This window comes from Artibeus jamaicensis, unplaced genomic scaffold (assembly GCF_021234435.1).
Source record: "Artibeus jamaicensis isolate MK-2021 breed Jamaican fruit bat unplaced genomic scaffold, CSHL_Jam_final contig_797, whole genome shotgun sequence".
NCBI classification, from domain to species: Eukaryota; Metazoa; Chordata; class Mammalia; order Chiroptera; family Phyllostomidae; genus Artibeus; species Artibeus jamaicensis.
This window is the reverse complement of record NW_026521977.1, coordinates 7,245,250-7,265,531: the sequence shown is the minus strand read 5'-3', so window position 1 is coordinate 7,265,531 and position 20,282 is coordinate 7,245,250. Positions and strand designations below refer to the sequence as shown.

The window sequence follows — 20,282 nt, the reverse complement described above, 5'->3', positions numbered from 1 at the left end:
TATTTGTTACTGAGATCCCTACATAGACTATCGGTAAAAGTTAACTGAAAAGTATTTACATAAGTAGATAAATATATTTAATTTTGAATATTTATAAAAATACATGATTAGATTTGTGATTAAGAACAAGGAAGTGGGCATGGAGGAATGATTACCAAAGCAATTTAAGGCCAAACCTCAAACTGAGGAATATTGAGTGACAAACTTGTTTTTTCACAGGAGGAAATTCCGAAAATATAATTTAGAATATAATGTTCACATAAAGATTCGGTGAGATAGTTTTTAAACTTATAGGTAACAACAACTGTCATAAGTTCTCTTATTTTCTGGGCCCTACTACTCATTTCATCGTGATCTTTAATTTAAGGGCCTTTCTGAAGACAGCTTTTTATTGTTTTTGTGAGTTGGAAAGAGGGAGAAGTGAGAGGATCTGTGCTATTTGTACAAAGAAAATTAAGTGAAAAGATATGATTTTAATAATGTTCTCACATCAAAGACTGTTCTTTCTGTTGTAGAAAAATTTTGATGTCAATATTCAATTTTATAAGATTGAAGTTTTGCATGAGTTATTTGATATTGCAAAAACGAGCCTTTTAAACACAGTATTGACCATACCGGATATTATTGCAGCTGTGCAATTATAAATACGTTCAATGTAGCATTGTATTTAGGAGAGGTTAGTAAACTTACTAAACTTACCTTAAATTGTACTCATATACTATCAAATGCAGGTTCTGACCGTTTCTTTAAAGTATTTCTTTACTGGTAATAACAAGGCCTCATTAACATTTTGTTACTTACTGCTTAAATAAGCACAGAAAAAGTGTGCTTTTGAAAAATTCAGTATTGGAAATATATGTTATATGTGTATATGTGTTTGTGTGTGTGTTTGTGAGTATACATAGTATGTATGCATTCAGGATACCGGAATACCATTTAGCCATATACACTCAGTTTTGTTTTTTTCTTTAGTTTTAATGTTCTGACCCATATTAGGACAGGGGATATAGAGTATAATAAATACTATTGTTAACTATTATTAAATATATTTAACAATAGTTGAAATTTATTGAGCTCTTGTGTGTTAAATGCTATGTTAAATGCTTTATCTCATTTAATCATATTAACCCTCTGATTGTCCAAAAGGTACAAGGATTATAGTGTATGATAAACAAAAGATATGCTAGTTACAGAGACGCTAACATCTGACGCAAAAAGTTTAGAAAATAAAGGCCCAGGAAACAAAGTGTGTAAGAGGGTGGTCCTTAAATTCTGTGTGCTTGTCTTTCTCAAAACTAAGATTTTAATATGAGCTTGGTAAAGAAGAGGAGAAGGAAATGAGCTGGTGAATTCTTAACATTCATTAATTCTTTTAAAAATTTATTATGAAAATTTTAGTCATACAGAAATGTATAAAGAGTAGGTTAAAATACCTATGTCTTTATGAGAACTAAAACATAAAAAATATAGTTGAAGTGTCCTGTGAATACTTTATCAATTTTGCATCTCCCTTTCTTTGGGCCAGAGGTAAACCATTCTTTTGAGTTTGGTGTTTATCATTCCCATGTTGTTCTTTATACTTCAACTTAATTCCGTATTCATTATAGGAGGAAAAACTCCACTTACCTTTTTTTTTTTAATCTAAGAAAGACCTTTTCTTGGATTCCTATTATTTTTTAATTAAAACAAAAAATCTTTAACATAATTTACAAAGCCCTGCCCCTACATAGTATGGCTCCTGCGTTGTAGGCCTCAGCTCTCACCTTTCTCCCAGTGGTTTCTTTTGAGTCAGCTGCTATACTGGTCTACACACTCCAAGGTGTTTCTGCTACAAGCTCTTCACATAATGCTGTCTTCTCAACTGGAATATACTCCTCTCCATTCTCCTTCAGAATGATCCCTTCTTATCATGAGGTCCCCATTTAAATGTTACTTCTTCGGAGAAGCCTGCCCTGGTTCTTTCAATTCAAATCTTCCCACCCTTTAATTTATATCATAGCTGACATAGCAATTAAAAATTACATGTTTATTTGTGTAATTTTTGTTCACTGCCTGTCTTCACTATGACCTGGACTATTTTGTTCTCACATGTTTTCCCTAGTATTTAGCACACATGGTCTTGTACTTACAGGCATTTAATAAATATTTGTTTTTGTTATCAGGCAGAGGAATGTAGTGAATGAGAAAGAGGAAGAAAGGGATATTGAGAGAAAGAAAAAGTTGCATGAAATAGAGTCTGTGGGTTAGTTTGTATATTCTGTTTAGGTAAAATAATGCAACTTGGTGCTAGTGAAGACTGGGGTAAGGGAGGTGATGGGTGGAGAGAGAAATTAAGAAAAATTTCTTAATAACAGTGATGTTTTTGTTTCTTATCTAGCTGTAGAATATGTGACAGCTTTTCTCCATTGTTGCTTTTTGTTTCTCAGTGCAATCTTTCTACTTTTGTGTTATTATTTTTGTGAATTTGCATTCTTGGATATAAGAAAATAGCTTTCAAATTCTAAACTTGTAGAGCAGCCCTAGTGGCTATAATTTAAATGTAGCAACACTATAATGGGCTTTAAAAATCTGGAAAATTTAGGACACACAGTTGAAAAAGTGTATCTGGTACTTTTGCATAGGAAAGTCATGAGGCCGCTAGTAAGAATTTCAAGGTGGATAACTATAACTAAAATAGTCATAATGGTAACAGTTACTATGATATTAGTACACAGTTTGATTTTTTCCAAGAGAATATAGAAAAGGTTATAAAAAAAGAAAAAGAAAATGAAGTCAGGAAGGCTGGGGTGTTCAAAATGTCAGAATATATTTATGTTTTACTCTGTGTAAATCTGTGCTGGCATTTGAAATTGAAGTCCAAGGTTACGAGGTTATGCTGAAAAATTTGTTTTTTGGTTGGCGGTATGAAAAAAGGAGATAAAAAGAGAATTTAATTAAAATCTGATAGTGTTAAAAGGAGGGGATTCACCCTGGCTGATGTGGCTGGTTTGGTTGGAGCATCCTCCTGTAAACGCAAAGGTCGTGGGTTCGGTTCCTGGTTGGGGCACAAGCCTAGCTTGTGGGTTTGATCCCTGGTCAGGGCACATATGATGGGCAACCAATCAATGTTTCTCTCTTGCATCAACGTTCCTCTTCTTTTCTTTCTCCCTCCCTTCCCCACCTCTCTTAAATCAATGTAGAATATCTCATTTGTGGTCATAGAAGGTGCCATTATTATTAATAATATTGTATCTTATATTTTTATTGCTCTTTATACTTTTAAATAAACTTTTTTATATGTTATCTTATACAAATATTATAGTAACACTGTGAGACAATTAAACCATGGGTCTTACTACCTTTGTTTCATAATGAGGAAACTGGGACAGAAATGAAGCAGGAGCTGGGACTAAAAGTTAAAAAAATTTCTAGGTATAATTTTTTAGGGAAGACTAATAATCTCTTCACCTTTGCCCCTTCAAAAAGGTTTAGATTGGATGGTGTGTTAGGTTCTCCTGAGGACCAGGACAAGGTAGGTATATGTCCTCTACAGGTTTTCTAGACTTGGACATTTCCCCCCTAATTTCCCAAAGACAGAAAGTAGTTAACCATGTCCACAGAAATGGAACTGATATGGTTAAATGCATGTAATTAACAAACACATTGCTAAGCCCATTCTAAATTAAAGCTTATTGAATACAGTTTAATTAGCCTAATATCTTAGAGGTCCAAAAATAAGAAGAAATAAGTATGACTTTATAAGAATGAAATACCACAATCTGGAGTAAATGAGCTGTAGCTCAAATGAAATCATGTGATGAAGCAGAGGGTACAAGCCTCTTGGGTGTAAACCCCAGTCACATGAATTGAGGATGGATACTTCTGGTGCTCATTTTAAAGCTTCTTTAAAAGAAATGAGACAGGCAATATGTATGTCACATATAGGCATGTGTGCAGGCAAGCGGAAGGATACTTCTTTGAAGACAAATGCCAGAAGGTCTTTGTAATGATTAGCCAAGAGAGCTGTTTACTGCATTAAGTTAAAAGCCAAATCTTGTATTTTTCAATCGGACAAATAGCCTGGTTGCAGATAAATTAAATTTCTCACTCTGGGCCAGTTGGTAGAAGCTTCCCTTAGGTTAAAAGAACCAGGCATGTTTACTCAGAACAGAAGTCTTAAGAGAATCTGACAGCTGCCCTGAGATGGCTAAAGCGCTGCCATAGCGGAAAGTGCATGCTATGGAGGGCCAAACCCAAAGCGGCAGGTGGGAGTCACAGGGAGCAGAGCCACAGGAACAGCAGAAGAAAAACTTCACAACAGTTATGGTTGTCTAAAAATGAGATGAACTTCCTTGTTGAAGTAGTGAAGGCCTGATCACTAGAAAGAACTGGGGAGAAAGATCAAGATGCTGAGTTATACCAAGTTATTTCAATATTTAAGTGTATAAGATATCCTGTATGTCACCTGGCTAAGACAAGTAAGTGTGTCAATGTGAGGCCAAGAATGAACTTCATGAAGGCCAGGTTTACTTCCTGGATTGCTCATCCATATTTACTCTAATATGTTAATTAAAAAATCTACATATTTTTAACTGTAGGCAGCTATGTGATAACCTGAAAAGTGGGAACTTTAGACTTTACCAGCTATGTCCAAACCTCAGAAGAGTTAGTTAAGAGACTGAAATTGTATTAAAAGGGGAAGAAATACAAATTAGTTTATTTCTTCATTAGGTCCAGATCTAAACAATAAGAATTTAATTTGAGTTAGATAGAACAGATTTAAAAATAACACTAAATTTATTTATTTATCTTTAAAAGGTTCCCGAGCTTCTAGTATATTAGTAACATAAGGGACTGCATTTTAAGCACCTTTTCTGTTATTTCACTTTCTTCTTATTGAATTAATACCTGCATTTAAAATGAATAATATTTTCGTATTACACAAGTAATATGCAAATATGTTTCTTTTGTAGAAAAATGTCTGGCCTAAGGTAGGCAATCATTAAATGATTCTTGCATAAATAATTATTGGAAAAACAAATGAAGGAAATTTTTCTTAATTTCTCTCTCCACCCTGAATTTGATTTTTCTTCCCAAACTTATTTACTATTTTCAATCTAGCTTGTACATTTTCAGACCTCTTTCTATATAATTATATACAAATACACACTATTATATAAAAATATGCAATTTTATTTTGTGTGAGGGTACCACTCCCCCTTTTTACATATATTGCTTTATACTTTATCATTTTTTAATTAAAATTATGACTTAGGCTTCTTTGTCAACTTATATAGCTTTACCTTGTTTTCTTCTATTGTAGTACTTTATGCTATGTATGTGACATTGTTATATTGATAGACATCTGAGTTAGTTCCAATTTAAATATTCTCAGTTGAAATTTCAGATATTTAAAACTTGGGGAATGGCAAAACTTTTTTTATTGTCGTTCTGTTACAGTTGTCCCAGTTTTCCCTGTTGTTCTCCCCTGCCACGCCCTGCACCCCCCTCCCAGAATAAACCTCCATCCCATTTCCATGTCCATGGGTCATTTACTCCTGTTTCTTGACTTGACCCTTCCCCTTCTTTCCCCTCTTATTCCATTCCCTCTGCCCTTTGGTTGCTGTCAGTCTGTTCCTTATTTCCATGCCTATGGTTCTATTTTGTTTGTTCGTTTTGTTCATTAGGTTCCTCTTATAGGTGAGATAATATGGTATTTGTCTTTCTTCACCTGGGTTATTTTATTTAGCATAATACTCTCCAGTTCCATCCATGCTGTCATGAAAGGTAGGAATTCCTTCTTTCTTTCTGCTGCATAGTAGGGAATGGCAAAACTTGCATATGTTCTTCTAAAATATACAAAATAGACATAGAGGATGTGTATTTGGTGGGGTTATGAGAATTAAGGACATTGTAGGCAACAGCACAGAATGTGTAAAGGCATGAAGGAGTGAAAAAGAATGCTAACACTGAATTCTTTATTAAGACAATACAAGGAGTCTTTATTATCAGAGGATAATTGGCAGTGAAAAAAGTCTTTTATAAATTAATTCATTTAAAATTGAGTGGGGATTACAACTATAAACTGTGGACAAATCATGAAGAACAACTTTTTGAAGATATTGGAGAGCAACCAAAAGCAGGCTAAATCTTGAGAGGTGGTGACATTTGGAAGAAGGGAGAGGGATATGGTATGGGGTAAGTTGGTCATTTTTAAGGCATTCAGAATGAGGGCAGGCCCCAGTCTGTGCCAAGCAGGGAAAGCTAATAAAACTGCAATAGAAAATCAGCAGTCTTTCTGGCCTGAAGAACCAGGGAATAGACTTTGGGGCAACCATACCTTCTGGGAAGTGAGAAGAAGGTAATTTTGGAAAGAAGAGAGACTAGAAAGAGAGTCCCACATTCTATATGTAAACTTTGCCCCAATTTCTGACAGATCACCAAGCCATCCATGAACAGGATAGTCTTTAAAAGCAGCCTGTGTAAAGCTAAAAGAAATAAACAGGTATTTGAACTGCTGTCCACTGCAGGAGAGGCAGAAAATGCTGTTTGGTTCTAAGCGTGTAAGCATTTTGTTAAAACAAACAAACAAAGGTGACACCCTGTGAAAGTATTCAGAGTCTCCAAAATATGATAGTAATGATGTCTAAGATTTAACCTAAAATTACTCAACATGTGAAAGATAAGTAAAATGTGAAAAAAAGTAGGGCATTTTGGAACACAGATTGAAATTACAAAAAGAACCAAATGAGAACTTAAAGCTAAAAAATATAATATCTGAAATAAGAAAAATAGCTTGATGGGTCAATCAGTAGAAAAAGGATAACAGAAGAGTCATTGAAGTTAAAAATAGATTAATAAGAAGTTTCCTAATTTAAAGAACACAGGAAAAAAAGAATTAAAAATGAATATAGGATGAGGGATATGTGGGATAATGTTAAATGGTCTAACTATATAAGTCCAAGGAAAAATCAGAGCAAAATCAGGGCAGAAAAAAAAATAATTGAAGAAATAATGCCCCAAATTTCCCAAATTTGGTGAAAGAGTTAAATTTCCAGATTCAATGACTTTAGTGAACCCAACACAGCATAAATACAAAAAAAAAAAGCATGTCTAAGCACATTGTAATAAACTGCTGAAATTATGAAAATTTTATAGGTAAAACTTGTTTCTTTTGTAAAGACCAGGAACAAAGAACACAGCTTACCTATATCAGGAATTAGAGAGGAATTATGATTACAGAAGTTATAGAAATTAAACAGACAATAAGGGCATGTTATGAATATCTTTATACCAAAAATTATACTACTTAGGTGAAGTGGATAAATTTCTTGAAAAATACAACTTAGAAAATGGACACAAGATGGAACAGAACACCTAAATGGAACTTTATCTATTAAAACCTTGTTTTTTTAATTAAAAAATAAAACTTTTTATAAGAAATCTATGGATCAAATGGTCTTACCAGTGAATTCTATCAAACATTTTAGAAATAACACCGATCTTAAGTAAACTCTTTAAAAAATAGAGGAAGGAGGAATAATTCCAACCAATGAGGCTAGCATAATCCTAATACCAAACCTGAGAGAACATTTCAATAAAGGAAAATTTTAGAACAGTGTTACTCATGGTTATAGATGCAAAAATCCTTAATAAAACCCCTGCAAATTAAATTCAGCAATATGAGAAAAATTATTATGATCAAGTAAGATTTATCCCAGATTGCAAGGTTGATTTAACATTTGGAAAACTCACCGTATTAACAGCATAAATGAGAAATACCATATGATCATTTCAATAGAATAGGAAAAAGTATTTGACAACACCCACATATAATTAAGAACTTCTAGCAAACTAGAAATAGGAAATAACTTCATTAATCTGAAAAGGGCATCTGTGAAAAACCTACAGCTAATACCATGTTTAAATGGTAAAATATTGAATGCTTTCTTTGTATGATAAAGAAAAGTTTTATTAATGGCCATGCTCACTCATCCTCCCTGCCATTGTATTGGCTTTTAACTATTGTAGTGAAGCAAGGAAAGGAAACAGAATAAAATATGAAAGGAAAAAAGTAGAACTATCTCTAGTTACATGTTTGGCAAGGTCATATGAACCAAGCTGTTTTTTTGTAATTTTATATATTTTTAGAGAGAGAGGAAAGAAAGAAAGAGAGAGAAACATTGATGTGTGAGAGAAACATCAGTTGCCTCTTACTCCCCCAACCAGGGACCTGGCTTGCAACCCAGGCATGTGCCCTGACCAGAAATCAAACTGGCAACCTTTTGGTTTATAGGACAACACTCCACCTATTGAGCCACACCAGTCAGGGACCTTTTGCATTTTAATAACTGAGTGGATGGGGATCAAAAGTTCATGGTACTCAATGCACAAAAACTAAAAATGTTTCCCTTAAGATCAGAAACAAGACAGGGCTGTCTGCTTTCACCACTCTTATTCAGCATAGTACTGAAAGTTCTAGCCATGGCAATCAGACAAGAAGAAGAAATAAAAGACATCCAAATTGCAAAGGAGGAAGTAAAACTGTCATTATTTGCAGATGATGAGATAGTGTACATAGAAAACCTAAGACTCCACCAGAAAACCCTTTGCTCTAATATATGAATTTAGCAAAATGGCAGGGTACAAAATTAATATTTAGAAATTGGTAGCATTTAAAATTTTTTAAATTTATTTTTAACCTTCACTTGAGGATTTACTTATTGATTGTAGACAGAGAGAGGAAAGGAAAGAGAGAGAGAGAGAGGAAGAGGGAGAGGGAGAGAGAGAAACATCAATTGGTTGCCTCTTATATGTGCCTTGACTGGTGATCAAACCCACAACCTAGTTTTGTGCCCTGACTGGGAATTGAACCTCCAACTCTTTGGTGTGGAGGACAATGCTCCAACCAACTGAGCTACTGGCCAACACTGGTGGCATTTTTATACACCAGTAATGAACTCTCAGAAAGAGAAATTAAGAAAATAATTTGATTTATTATTGCAACAACAACAAAATAAATTACATAGGAATAAATTTAACTAAGGAGGTAAAAGACCTATATTTAAAAAATTATAAGACACTGAAGAACAAAATTGAGGAAAATGCAAATAACTGGAAGCATTTAATTTGTTTATTGATTAGAAGAATTAATGTCATTAAAATGTCCATACTAGCCCAAGCAATTTATAAATTGACACATCTAGAACAAATATTACAAAAATTTATATGGAATAGTAAAAGGCCCTCAGTAGCCTCAACAACCTTGAGAAAGAAGAACAAATTTGGAGCTATCACAATACCTGATATCCAACTCTACTTCAAGGCTACTGTAGTTAAAACAGCCTATACTAGCATAAGAACAGGCATATAGGTCATTGGAACAGAATAGAGATCCCAAACATAGACCCATGACTTTATGGTCAGTTAATATTTGACAAAGTGGGCAAGAGCTTACACTGGAGTAAAGACAGTGTTGGGAAAATTGGACCAGTGTGTGTGAAAAAGTGAAACTAGACCACTAACTTACACAATACACAAGAATAAACTCAAAATGGATAAAAGACTTAAATGCAAGTCACGAAACCATAAAAATGCTAGAAGAAAACAAAAACAGTAAAATCTCAGACATCTCTTGTAGCAATTATTTTGCCAATATATCTCCTCAGGCAAGGGAAGCAAAGCAAAAATAAATAAATGGGACTGCATAAATCTTTTTGCACAGCAAAAGAAACTATCAACAAAATGAAAGGGCAACTCACTGCATGGAAAAACAAATTCACCAGTGATATATCTGATAAGGGGTTGATATCCAAAATATATAAAGAATGTACACAGCTCAACAGTAGAAAGACAAACAACCCAATTGAAAAAATGGCAAAGGACTTAGACACTTCTGCAAAGAAGACATAGAGATGGTCAATAGACATGAAAAAATGCTCAATGTCATTAATCATCAGAAAGATGCAAGGTAAGAACATAATGAGAGGTCATCTCACACCTGTCAGAATGGCTACCATTAATAAATCAACAAACAGCAGGCACTGGTGAAGATGTGGAGAACCCTTTTGCACTGTTGGTGAGAATGCAGACTGGTCTACCCACAGGATAAAACAGTATGGAGTTTCCTCAAAAAATTAAGAATGGAACTGCCTTTTTACCCAGCAATCCCACTTCTGGGAATATATCCTAATAATCTGAAACACTAATCATAAAGAATATATTCAGCCCTATATTCACTGTTATTTACAATAGCCAAGATATGGAAAGAGCCCAAGTGCCCAAAGGTGGACGAGTGGATAAAAAACCTATGGTACCTTTACACAGTGGACTACTACTCAGCTGTTAGAAAAAAGGGAAACCTTACCTTTTGCAACAGCATGTATGCACCTGGATATTATTATGCTAAGTGAAATAAAGCAGACAGAGAAAGACAAATACTGTATGATCTCACTCATATGTAGAATCTAATGAACAAAATAAATTGATGCACACAATAGAAACAGAGGCATGTGCACAGGAACACACTGACAGCTGTCAGAAGGGAGGGCCTTGGGGGACTGGATGAAAGAGGGTGGAGAGATTAAGCAAAAACAAAAACAAAAACAAAGACACACATCAGAGGGGAAGGAGGTGAGGAGTAGGTAGAGGTGGGCAAAGGTGGGGACAATGGGGATGGAAAGAGACTTCTCTTGGGGTAACGGGAGCACCATGCCACGTGCAGATGTGTTTTATTGCGTTGTACCCTTGAAACCTGTATGGTTTTTTGAACCAATGTCACCCCAATAAATTCAATTAAAACATTTCATGGAGAAAATGTTTTGATTTTGACCTAATCTTAAAAATTAAAACTAAAATTAATAAAAACAAGTTTATACAGTTGGCAACATTTTGCTTATAATTCTAATTATGCATTATTTCTTAGAATAATGAATTAACTGCATGTTTTTTAAATAATTTTTCAGGTCAAATGTGATAGCACAATCATTTTTGATTGCAGTACCATCATAACAAGGATGGTCATTTTTATATGGAAAACTTCCTAAAAACATTGATTGATTTTTTTATATTCAAATCATTCTCTTGGGATAATGTAACATATAAACTATCACTCTTTGCTAATTTTTAGTTCCTAAATTTCCATCTAGTCTAACTGCTGATTCTTGCTTTGTCAATGATTTAGGCTGTTCATCAACATTATGCTATAGTTCTCATGGATTTTTCCACAGGTTTTGCAAGATTTGCTATTTCACTTTGCAGTTACTTTACATTTTTATTTTCAATATTATTTACAATATTCCACAAGGCAATATACATTAATCAGCTAGCCAGATTCTCAACCTGACTGAAAGAAATATCAAATTTTTAGAATATTTCTATTCTTAGCCTCTACTTTAACCAATTAAATCAATCTTTGTGAATGGGACCTAAGTATCATCAATATTTTTTTCAAAACTCCAACGTGCAGACAATTTTGAAGACTCTCAGCAGTGATTATCAAAGATACAGAGAAATTTAACCAAATGAATGAGATACATGTTATTTGTGTATCTCACTTGTTTTGTTTGAGTGAGGACTAATTTTATAAATGTTGAGATTATTAGTGAATATTTTTATATGTTGATGCCTTCCACTTCCTGTGTAATTTTGGGGACTTACATAACGAATACTTGGATAACGAGAGAATCTTCTATTTCCATTGATTGCCAAGTATGTATGGGCCAGGAATGCAGTGGTGAACTAAAATGAATGCTGTCTCTTTCTTTAAGACTTTATAATTTAAATAAGAGGGAAACATTAAGTATTTAATTATACTACATGCTATGAAGGGAGAGGGGACCTAACCTGGGCTTGGGATTAAGAATGGTGACTCTGCATTAGTGATATTAAAGCTTAGTCCAATATGATGATTAGGAAATAATTTGGTGAAAAGGAAACGTAAGAGGGAAAAAAATTTTTTGAAAGCCATAAATTGGGAAGAAGTGTGCAAGCTCTGTGAATAGAAATCAATCAAAGAACAATTGACAGAGAACATATAGAGAGGATCAAGTCTTGATTTGCTAAGTGCGTGTGAGTGTCAGAAGATAAGATGAAACAGATGGTTTGGAAGATACATTTGGAGTTTATTCTGGAGGTTATGAGGAAATAACAAAGGTTATTAAGCAGGAAATAGAGATGATCATATTTTATGGTTTAGGACTACAATTCAGGTAGAAAAAGGAAGGATTTCCCAACGTGGTATCCTCAACTTAGTATCAGAAAAGTATACTTTTCTTTGTTTTGCTTTTTCTGTACTGCAATAAAATTAAAATAGAATGGATTTCTTCTTCAACATTCATTATTACTGTATTCCCAAGTGAAAAGCAAAATCACATATAGAGGACAAAAAAAGCCTTCACTAGCAAATCTTCAAGAGCTATACATATACCAATTCTTATCAGTTTTTTAGTTTGTCAAAACAACTTTGAAATAAGGCCAGGAACTTTTGAGTCATCCTCAAGGCATTGACCCCAGAGAACAATGTGGCTCCCCAAACACAGTTCTCTGAAGATACTAAAGTGGCCCAAGGCAACTGTCAATTAATTTGACAGCAACAAGCATGAAACTGTCCTTTTAGTTTGAATGACTATGCACTAGCAGAATAGGAAGTGGGAGAGAAAAATGAAAATTTTAATTAAATAATATTTTACATATTTTGCTTCTTTCAACTCAATTCCACCATAAATGATACAGCAGTTGCCTGGGATTTCCACAGCATTAATTAATTCAAAAAACAGAAAATGAATCAGAACCAGAAACTTATTTATTATGCCCTTTCCTTTAAGCACCATGAAAAACTCAGTGTCTCTTGTGATCACAAGAGTTTGCATTTCTAAGACTTGGATGTACCTAATTTAAAAATCAATTAAAATATGCTCTCAAACATAATAATGAAACAAATAAATATATTTGTTTCATTTTTATTCACTTTTCTGTTAAGTGAAAGTAAATAGTGAGAAATATTTAGTGTTGTATTTATTTGTATATTTAAGTTATGGAAAGAAGACTGGAAAATAATGACACACTGAGAGTAAAGCACACCTAAAGAACATTTTTGTTTGTTTTCAAAAGGTAAAAATGCACTTCAGAGAAAAATTTACAGGCATGATTTAGAGTTACCATTTTATTATTATGATATATAGATTCCCCTGGTATTAATGATGTCCATTGTCTTTAGCTCACTGACAATTGGAGTCCAAAAAAAGAAATGAAAGATTCACAGCTGAATCAGCTAAAGTGCCAGTTAGATTGGAGATACCAAGTTTTAGGGGAAATTATGGTAAGGGTGAATTGAATATTTACTGGCAATGGGGAAGCTCATAATCTACATTCTACTGCTAGATCAGCTGTGCGACTGAGCTTTGTTTAGTCCATCTCAAATCTGTACTTGCACTGTACTTTTACCGTCAGTAAAAATACCAATGCTTAAAGTAACCGAGAGTTTCCAATGTCCAATTACTTTGTGCCTGTTTATATTTCCACTTTTCTTTCTTTTAAAATTAGTGCTCTAGTTACAAAGAAAAAGGAAAATGATTTATATTTCTAAGAAGAAGCCCTTTTTTTTTTTAAGTGAAACAGTCCTCTAGTTTCTGCTGTATCTCTGGCATGTTATCTCCTAACTGTATGCACTTTTCAATTGTGACAGTTCCAGAGAGTTGCACACTCTAGATCGGAAAGAAAAAAATTGTCCTCCGTTCACTTCTGATATTTTAATTTGCTTTTTGTGCTGCCCTCTCCCTCTTTTTCTTTTTCAGCTGTGTAGCCAGTGATTACCCAGTACATATACATTTGCCTAAAGCATTCCATTTTAGAAGGTAAAAAAGTACATTCATTTTTAACTGTGCTTTCTGAAATTATGCTTGCTTATCAGTTTATTTAGCTTTTTTTCTAGAGTTGTTTAAACATTTTTTTTACCCTAAAGGGAGGGTGTGTCAAAATTATTGCAAGCTAAGATAGAGGTAATCATGTGTGGTTCCTGTTACAAGCTTTGTGTTGATATTGACTTGGCTGTTTAAAATAGCACCTCTACGATGAGTCTACTTTTAGAACTTTTCTTTTCAAGTGAATTTATTGTGCAACATTTAATCAATGTTTCCAACACCAGTGCAGTTTGGTAATGCCTTTATTTTACTGGTATCAGTGTAGGCTATTTGAACAAGGGACTGAATACAGGAGTTAATCCCTCGATTACACATTCATATAATTCTTAGATTTCTAAAGACTGCCTCTTTACACACCAACATTATTTTAAATTTTACCTATACATTCTGATTTCCTACATAGAAAATATAGAAAGGTTAAAGGAGAAAATATTTAAAATCACCCGTAATCCTATTACCAGCAATAGCTCCTGTTAGAATTTTAGTGTAATGTATATGTAGGTGAGGTTATAACATATCTAGTTTTTAATTGTGATTTAAAATTTTAATTTCTTAGTGGCTTATCTTGATGGCTGAGAGTTATCACTATGAACATCTAATTCTTTGGAGCTGCCCCTTTGAATTGAGGTTCTGTTAAGGCTACTTATTTCTGTAATGAGTAGCCCCCTGAAATGCTGTGCCTTTTGAATTCCTATGTCTGCTTTTGGGTTTCCTATCTTTGCCTTTGTTTCCAGACTTTAAGCTGTCATTTCTCTGTAATTAGTGGTTTTGCTTCTAGTCATGTGAATCTTCTTTGCATAGTACTATAAGCTGCTATTTCTATTTGGCTAAGGGCTGTAAAATTAGTTACGAAGAGAGAAAAACGAATATTTTATAGATCCTTTTTGTTGTACAGTACTAATGTAGGTGTTTTCACATCAATTCTACCATTTAATTATCACAGTAAGTTCTTGAATTGTTATTAGTTCACTTTTTTTTAGACAACAAGGAACCATTTACTGAGCACTAACTATATGGTAGGCACTGGGCTAAGAACTTTACATATTACAATGTCAATGGGTTTATTCCTGCAACAGTCCAGTGAGATAGACTGTTCTACAGATAAAAAATACCTAGACTCAAAGAAGTGAGTATCTTGCACAAGATCATACTAGCAGTAAGTTGTAGATGAGGACTTGAGCCTAGATATGCTCCTCAAGTAATTAAAAGTGCTATAATTATATCTGAAGTAAGAGTGAGTAGATTCAGGAATCTTCCTTTAAGAAAAATAAGTAAGCTCTAATATATTAAAGCTTTTCTTGAGACATCTGTTTGAGGTTTTGATTCCTTTTTAATTCTCCTTATTTCTCTATTATGGACATGTTGCTGTGTGAGGAGGGATCTATGGAGAAATGTAGTGATGTAAGTGTGGAAGTGTCTGAGGAACTCAGTATTCAGACCAAATGAATTCTAAAAGAGTGAAGTTTAAAAAATCTACCCAGGAAGGTATAATTCACATTATTGTTAACTAAGCCTCTCTTTCATAATTCATAGAATCATGGGTGTATTCTTTGCTAAATTTTCTATATCAAAAGGCACTGACTTATGGAATTGCATAGAAGTTAATACAGTAATTAGCCAAAACAACATTGTATTAATTGTCCATAGCTACATTTCTTGGGGAGACAGGTTTTAATCTCAATATATATTTCTAATTATATATGAAATGAAGGTGATAATTTCAAGGAACAACAGACCCTAATTAGATTCTTTTATAGTGGTTAAGAACTTGGTGTTTAAAGTTTGTTTGCCTTGATTCAAGTCCCGACTCTACCATTAATAGTACATTCTTGGAAAAGTTAATTTGTATGAGCCTAGTTTCTCATATGTAAAATGGGGTTAGTGATCATAATTATCTACATAATAAAACTTACTTCTACATGGTTTGTTTGTTTTGAGGACTAAATAAGTTAATGTATGTAAAGCAATTAGAATAATGCTTGTTGCATTATAACTGCTTTATAAATGTTAGCTATTATCATTTTAATTTGAATTTTTAATCATTTTTTGAAATTTCAGAGTTCTGTACAAAGTGCTAACAATCTTATTTGTCTATCAAAATATTTTATTTTTCATTCCACACATAACCTAATAGTGTCTTTCATCATTCACTCTCTTTCGTTAAGACCCATCCCAAAGAGGCAATGACCTCACAATGAACTCTGTAACTCCATTTGTTGGATGTAAGAACAGAAACATCCTAAATTGCAGTATTTTATTCAGAATTGTGACAAACTTCATGCAAAGTATCTAATGTAGCATCTCTTTACTTTCAGATAATTTCTCCCTAAGTTGTGAGATTTTCTCTCCATTTTGAATATATAGTACGTCAGGCAAATAGGGTAACAATCCCATTCAGTGGTAGACTTGAGTGTTGAATGTGCATTGGTATCCTGTAATTGAGAGGACTCCTTATTTATTTTCTATTTTATTATTAAAACAAAGTTGCAAAAGGTAATTTACTCCTTAACCCTATGGTGTGCATGTGCAAGACAAAGATAAAAGCTATGTTTCCTTCGTAGAAGGGTGTGGAGTGGAGGATGATTGCAAATTAGCAATAATGACAGCAATAGAGCTTCTAATGAAGACACAGTGGCCACCAAAGGACAAAGGGGAGACACTAATTTCTGACATCGAGGTATTTGATTAAATACTTAGGTTGTGCTTTATGTGTACAGAAACCAGTTAGGTTGTTATTTATGAGCTGGAGAGATAGTGTGTTTGACAAAGATGTTTATTGGATGGCTGGATGATGGGGAGAGAAGCACCCCTGAGATCCTGAAAACCTGTAATAAGTAAGGTAAAAAATAATATATTTTGATAGGCAATGACTTGTTTTTTAAGGCTTTTGCTTATTTTTTATAATGGTTAACTATGATAACTAGTTTGTGATAATGGTGTTTTTAAAACTAGATAATAACATTGACTTAGAAAAAAGTTAGCAGACATTAGAATGTCTAATGTTTTTCTTTTATTACTTTATCCAAAATTGTTTGGGGGGAAGCAGCTTACAATTTTGTTACCCTCAGGTGATTTATATTTAAATGTTTATTTTAGAAAGTCGGGCATTGTGGCTGTGTGTGTGTGTGTGTGTGTGTGTGTGTGTGTGTGTGTTTGGATTGGAGGAGGAGATGAGAGGTGGAATTTTAAGGAAATGGAAAGCCAGTAAAAGTTGGTGTAAGGGACTGGAGAGTTTTGCACTGAAAACTAAAACATATTAAGCATGTTTTCTCCTTTAGTGGGAAAAATGAAAGTGATTGTATTATGCATATTTCCATGAAGAATGCATATAAATATCATATGCAAAAACACAAGAACAAACAAACTTTCTGAGAGATAGAGGAAAATATATGACTTAAAATTGTAGCAGAGGTAAAGGAAAAGTCTTTTTTTGAACATACTTTTAAACATAGTGTCTAATTGGGGTAAAGTTTTAACTGGAGAGGCTGGGGCATTTATAGATTACAACACTTTTAATTTTCTCAGTGTTACAAAGTGTTGATTTTGATAAAGAATTTGTTGATGCTATATCAGCTTCCCCATGTGGAGAAGTGCTACTGGGTGATTAGTAAGAAATAGGGCTCACAGCCAAAATTCAGAAATTTGGTCCCCAGTTTTTCTAATCTTCTGAGGATAGGGATACAACTACTGCATTTTTCTGAGCCTTGATTCCCTATTGAAGAAGTTCTTCATTATCAAGGATGTCAGCTTTTTTTCTTTATCTTTTTCTTTATCTTTAAAAAAATTCTATGTGTCTCATGTCATTACCATCTTCATTTATCTTTAATTAGATAGATACTAATTTTGAAGGTACTTTAATGTTAGCTTACTCATATGGAAATTCTTTATATTTATATAATTTTTACTGTAAATTTAAAGCCAAAAGTGTGTGTATATATACATATATATATATATATTTTTTAAAAAATTTATTGCTGTAAGTTTAAACCCGAGGAGTCTAAAAGTTGGTGAGATTGATTTGTTCAAGATCATGTATATTTAGGAATTCTGTCCAGGACTGTTGGTATTGCTACATTGCCAAATAAATGATTCCAGTTCAATTTTGTGTCTTGTGGTATTGCTGATCAGTGTCAGCATATTTGTTTTTAATCATCTGCTTAACCATTTGCAATTATTTTATTTTACTATATGTACTTATCTATCAAATTAATGAACACATATGAAGGAGATTTACCTGATTACTTGTAGGACTCATTTAAACCTTGATATAGTACATTTACATTATCATAATTTTAAATAAAATTTCTAATTCTATGATACTTGTTTTTCATAGAAAAACTAATACCTTTTTGTGTCTGTTTGGACAATAGGAAGGTAGTATTTTTTTTGTTTTTTCATAAATTATAGGCTTGTTAAACAATTAATTAGAATTAATTTTGAGCAAAGTAAAAAATATAGTGTTTCTCATTGCCTTTTTTGATTAGAAGAACAAACTGTGATTATTTGAGAAAATTTGGAAAATATAAAAAAGAATGTAAAAATCATCTTCCATAGTGACATCTGGAGCTACCTCAAGCTGCTCATGTTGATTACGTTCCAGAAGTTCTTTTTTTTTTTTTTTAAATTTTATTTAGTTATTTTTCAAGTACAGTTTTTTGTCTATTTTTCCCATCCCAGCCTCCCCTGCCCCTTGCTCCCCACCTCCCTCCCATTTCCTCCCCCCCGCCTTAGTTCTCGTCCCTGTGTCCTTCCTATTTGTTCCTCCAAATCCCTCCCCCTTTTTCCCCTTAACTTCCCTTCCTTCTCCCCTCTGGTCACTATCCCCTTGTTCTCTATTTCAGTGTCTTTGTTTTTTGGGTTTTTTTTTTTCTGCTTACTTGTTTGTTTTGTTGTTTAGCTTCCTGTTAAAGGTGAGATCATATGGTATTTGTCTTTCAGCACCTGGCCTATTTCACTCAGCATAATGCTTTCCAGTTCCATCCATGTTGTTGCAAAGGGTAGTAGCTCCTTCTTTCTCTCTGCAGCATAGAATTCCATTGTGTATATGTACCACAATTTTTGGATCCATTCATTTACTGATGGGCACCTAGGTTGCTTCCAACTCTTGGCTATTGTAAATTGTGCTGCTATGAACATTGTGGTGCATAGGTTCTTTAATATTGATGTTTTAGGATTCTTAGGATATAATCCTAGCAGTGGAATTGCTGGGTCAAAAGGCAGGTCGATTTTTATTTTTCTGAGAAAAATCCATACTGTTTTCCATAATGGTTGTACCAGTCTGCACTCCCACCAACAGTGTCTTTGAAAAAAGAAGTGTTATCTTATTGCACATGCTATTTTGCAAACTCCTTTTTAAAAGTTAACATACTGTGATCATTGTTCCTATGTCATTAAATATTGTTCTGCATACCTTTTCCTTTTAAAATGAACTTTATAATTTACTAAAAATATAACAGATATTGTGGATAAGAAACTTAGGATACATATCAAAATAAAAGGAAAGAAGAAAAACTACACTCCATTTTCCAGATTTAATCATTAAATATCAAGGTGTATATACATTCAGTATTAAATTTTTGTGTTTCTACAATGCTTATGTATAGTTTATATATATATATATCTTATTTAAACAAAGATAGAGTCATACAGTAACAACTGCTTTGTAATCTGCTTTTGTTAAACACCATATCATTGTATCATTTATCTTTTCATATGATATCACTATTCTTTCACAACATTAGTTTTAATGGGTCCATACTATTTTATTTGTGGACATTTTATAGTTTAACTGATCATCTATAAGTAGGTTATTTCTGATATTCTACTATCATTAGCAACATTTCAATAAACTACTTTATAGCTCAATGTTTGCGATTATCTCTGGTGACTGCTTTAGTTCAAATTCTTAGAAATGAATTGTTGAGTAGTCACTTTTTAAAGGCACTCAATTCATATTCTTAGAATGCTATCCAGGAAAGTTGAACCAAGCTACTCTTACCAGCAGTGCATGACAGTATTCATTCTATTACAGTCACACTTACACATGTTATTGTCATTATTTTAAACCATCGCCAATGTTACAGGGAGAGATGGCAGCTTAGTTTTAGTGTAATTTGTATTTCTTTAATGAGCAGTAAAATGGAATATTCCTTCATTTGTTTATTGTTCATTTTCATTTCTTCTCTTTTTTTCCCATAAATTCTTGCTCATATCCTTTGAGAAGCAGAAAAGATTTTGGAGTCAGACTATTGGTGACAGAGTTTGAACCTTGGCACTATCATCAGTACTTATCAGCTGTGTAACCTTGGATGTTTACTTAATCTCTCTAAACCTTGGTTTCCTTATCTGTAAAAGTTTTCCATATGTCATAGGATTGTTGCAGGG

The 20,282-nt window shown here is 33.4% G+C and overlaps 1 protein-coding gene across 20 annotated transcripts in view; it reads left to right on the top strand.

Moving 5' to 3' along the window:
• Window positions 1–20,282, top strand: part of SOX6 (SRY-box transcription factor 6) — a 625,241-nt gene that overhangs the window by 203,409 nt on the left and 401,550 nt on the right. For 14 of the 20 annotated variants that reach the window (XR_008392936.1, XM_053672989.1, XM_053672985.1 and 11 more), the window contains one exon: window positions 13,773–13,832. The exons of 4 other annotated variants lie outside the window; for them this stretch is intronic. The gene's annotated coding sequence lies outside the window, so the exon portion shown is untranslated. Of the gene's footprint in view, window positions 1–13,772; window positions 13,833–16,017; window positions 16,576–16,602; window positions 16,738–20,282 lie in introns of those variants that run through there. 2 more of the 20 variants (XM_053672992.1, XM_037150553.2) reach the window with 2 other exon arrangements.